Here is a 4,286-nt window from a genome sequence, read left to right on the forward strand (position 1 = left end):
GACAAAGTTTCATTAAGATATTTGTCCTCAACTTGTACAGTTCATTGCCTTTTAATTTTTCATATCAGCGGCATGCACTGCTTTCGTGGTTTCGAACTGATATAGTTCTAAAGTTCGTGTGATATTTTCTTTACTTAATAAATAGACAAAAAATTACCGACGATTACGTTACTTCCTAATGCGAAATTTGAGCGCAGCAAATAAGCTGTTTCACCTTTTCGATAGATTGAGGCAAAGAAATCGAGCAACACATGTATGCGCTATCACAGAATTTTTTTTATTTTTCACACGTATTCCTTTAACAAAGACTCCACTAACAGTTCTTGACAGTCATGAAGGAAGCTTTGTGGTCGGAGAAATAGACTGATATATGTTCGACTTGGTACACCAATGCTTGATTCTCAAAGACGAGATCTATACAAGTGCCTCGTGAGGTTGTCACAGCCGTGGGACGCGTTACGAGCGAGAGGAACGGGATGTTCTCCCGCATAAGTGTTAGGAAATTGCTGTTTGTCTTTATGTCAACATTAAAGTCCCCCACTACTAACATCGGTGTGGATCGATGGACGGTTAATGCGAGTTGCAGGAAGTGCACGACGTCTTTCGTGAGTGCGGTAGGGGCGAAGTAGGCAGCTACTACCAGCAAGCCGTTGGGCAACTTTGCGGCGCACAGTTCGCCAACTTCAAAGTTCGAGCCGGCGCTTTGACAACCGGAGACTCGCAGGAAGGGGTGGGAGGGGGGCGGCGTGTACACCCAGCGGCAAACGATGGGGGCAGAAGCGCATGCAGCAAGCGGACAACACGATAAAGGGAGGAGGGAAGAGATAGCAGCGACTGACTGATGCCGCTGACGCCGATAGTGAGTCAACCCCAGCTGCGGAGTTGGTTTCAGGGACAACGCCGCCGATGCCGACACAAACAATATGATACCCTCGCTTCCGCAGCGCTAAGAACCAGGGGGGGGGGGGACCCTTTCCTCCTCTTTCTGCATGGCGGCGACGGTGTTCTATGCAGTCACGTTATCTTGACTCTCTAGCGGCGTCAGCGGCATCCAGCGGTATCAGTCGGTCGCTGCTAGCGCTGGGGGGATGAAAGGGGGGCGGAGCTGGTTACGAGGCCGACGACAACGCCGACGCGAAACCCAGGAACGGACGCCAAAGAGCTGCGCTCTAAAAACATGGAAGCATTGACGTCAGTTATGTTGAGCACAATTTTTGGCACATACGAGTATAATATTTTATGAAAAAATACATATTTTACTTGTATTTACAGAGCGTAGCTTTCAAGAATTCGTTTGCAGCATCTTTGGCAATGACAATGCAGTTATTATTCATGTATTTGATCCCTCGATAAATTGTTTAAGAGGAAGCTTTAGCTCGGGCCCAATCCGACGCGGCCTACTCAAATACTTGTAAAACGCAGAAACGCTTTTCTGAGATAATCCTGCTAATCGCTTTTATTGAAATTGGCTGCATTTGAGAGAGAAAGTTAAATCCTAGTGTCTGTTTGAAACAGAACTTCGATTTAGGGCCTGAATTTTGTTTAAAATATTTTGGAAAATTCGAAAGTTTGAAAAATTAGAAGCACGGCGTTTACAAACTAATAGCTATGCATGAAGAACAGATATTGTGGTTCTGTAAACGGCATTTATTATAACAGTCAAAGCGGACAAGTTTGCTGTGTCAATTTGTATCTTACGTTAATTGGTTACGTTGTGTACAAGGGTTCTGCAAAAGCCCTGTTTCCACAATACTAAATTTTTCTGAGATTCATGTGTAACATATTTATTTTGCCCGCTGTAGATGTACTATTAGATGCAATTCACAGAATTGTGATATCATTTTTCATTGTTGAGTCACGGAGTTTTAAACTTGATAGTTTCGTTTGCCGAAAATTTTCAATTTTGGCCAATTTTTGTTAAATAAATAATTGACCTCCTAAATGAAAAATTCGAAGCCAGTAGTCACTAGAATTAAACTGTTTCTTTTAAATGCCACAAACCTCCTCAAATTTGCTGAAGTGGTTGCAGGGAAAAACGTGCAGCTACATATATATATATATAGATTATATATATATATATATATATATATATATATATATATATATATATATATATATATATTGGGCCAGTGGCGTAGCCCCCCCCGAACAAAATTTCTGGCTACGCCACTGGTTGGCTGAAGCACGCCACTACCCCAAACCGGGGCAGATGCCATGTAATTTTTGGTAGTGGGGATCGGCGTACGCGCCAGTCCCCTTCCATGCTCAAATATAAAATGAGATCTGCTCGGAAGTAGGATCGGCTTGTGAGTACATTCCGTTACTCTGTCATGGAATTACTGCGGCTTCGGCGACGAGCGTAACGAATTATTCTGTTGCCCAATTACGCAAACAGTGGCCCACTGCCGAGAGCGACGCAATGTGCTGCAAGTATTGAATGACCTGTTGGGCAATATCGGTGAACTGCCTAATTGGTGAAAAGACCCGTAGTCCCGTAAAGTTCATAGTGTAGGAGTTGAGGAGGACGTCGAGACGAAAAACTTGGGAGGTTTATTTTACATCAAAGACGTCAATGAACAGTCATTACGGGCCGGCAGCAACTCGGACGCTGCGGCCCGCGGCAAGAAGTTCGAGAGAGGTGAATCAGGGAATGCTCCAGGAATCCTCTTGCTGCTCCCGGTCTCTCTTTTAAGCCCTTCGATGTCTGGAAGACGTGTCATGTTCGGCCAATGGGAGAGTCCGCTCGGATGATGCCATTCGCGTTCGCTCTTTCATTCCTCGCTGTGCTCCTTTGCCCGGTTACGCCGAGGGACAACGCCGACGCTCGCCGCAAGAGAGCTGCTCTCGAAAGTATTCTGGTGACGCCGACGTCACGATGAGTGTCGATGGTAATGCGATTATAGCATTCAAACAACCTAGCGATACGTATTATTGCTGAAGACACCTGTATTTTACGACATGCAGTGGTCATTCACAGACTTCAACTGCTTCGTCTATAAGCGACATATGCTGTCTGTGGGATCGGCCCGCATTGCTATCACACTTGCTAGCCATGGTCGGCCATGACCTTGATGGTATGAAGGCTACTATCACGACGAATGAATGACGGGGAAGGAATGACATCTGTGGTAAGGGCGAAGGCGGTATGACCACAATGACATGTAGAAAATGCAATGACAATTACATATTTCGCGGGATTTCGTTGAACGCCGAAAAAAAATCACACAACATGTACTTCACGACACAAACACACACACACACATACACAAAAATGGATCGGTCGTTTCTGAGTCCCCTCTACAACGTAAAGAAACGCATTTGGCCCTAAAGTGACTACGTAAAATTTCGCATATTTGATGTTAGTTAATTAATTTACCGCAATCTAAATACGCCACAACGCCACATGACGGCAAAGCTTGGTTCAAGTTATGTGAAGCATCCTGTTTATTGTCACTGTTGTAGTCGCATGCGCTGGAATAATCACAAGAGGTCACCTCGGCAGCTTTGGGCAACTGCCGCTCGACATAGACGATCATTACCCGGCGCTTTCTCAAAATTTTAATAATATGGTAGTTGCAATTCGACGACGGTGCCAGCTAGGTTTATAATTGTATGGGTGGAAGGCTTCTTTGTTACAGTGAGTTGCTTTGCAAGCTTTCGTTGCTGAGCAGAGTTTTATGTTTCATGTAGAGTACGCCTCAGTACCCGCTCCATATGGTGCTCCTTTTGGAATGGCCAGGTATGCTGACGCTCGGCTCTGCATACTTACCTGGTGCCGGGTTTCCGATGATCATTCAGGTCGGCGCCCCGTGCCGAGGCCTCACCATTGCACTGCGGTTGGCTGAAGCACGCCACTACCCCAAACTGGGGCAGATGGGGCATGTAATTTTTGGTAGTGGGGCTAGGCGTACGCGCCAATCCCTTCCACATGAATATAAAGATAGATGCGTGAAAGTCTTATGGCTGCGACCGCGCTTAACTGCTCGGCAGTAGGGTTTAACCACGGGGGGGGGGGGGACACTCCGTATACATCCCATTGGCCGTTTTCGAGCAGACGCTCTTTCGACGCTAGCGCCAAGGTCCCCTTCAGTTACGGCCCTAACCAATGGGCGACGCATTAAGCAAAATGGCGGCGCACATGATTGTTTACGTTGTCATGGCAACAGCAACAGCAGCGGCGCGTCACCTCCTCTCCCAAACGTTTTTTTTCCTTTTTGTTTTTATTATGCCGACCCGCTCCACTCCCTTTCCCCCATGCCGCGCGCGCCGCTCACTTTTTTTTGTTT

General features: G+C 46.3%; 1 non-coding gene across 1 annotated transcript; it reads left to right on the plus strand.

The window, feature by feature from the left end:
• The first annotated feature begins 3,761 nt into the window (after positions 1 to 3,761).
• On the plus strand, positions 3,762 to 3,924 carry LOC139049344 (U1 spliceosomal RNA). Its single transcript, XR_011508204.1, has one exon. It is a non-coding gene; the product is annotated as a U1 spliceosomal RNA (small nuclear RNA).
• Positions 3,925 to 4,286: the final 362 nt, after the last annotated feature.

The sequence above is a fragment of the Dermacentor albipictus genome, chromosome 8, assembly GCF_038994185.2.
Source record: "Dermacentor albipictus isolate Rhodes 1998 colony chromosome 8, USDA_Dalb.pri_finalv2, whole genome shotgun sequence".
NCBI lineage: Eukaryota > Metazoa > Arthropoda > Arachnida > Ixodida > Ixodidae > Dermacentor > Dermacentor albipictus.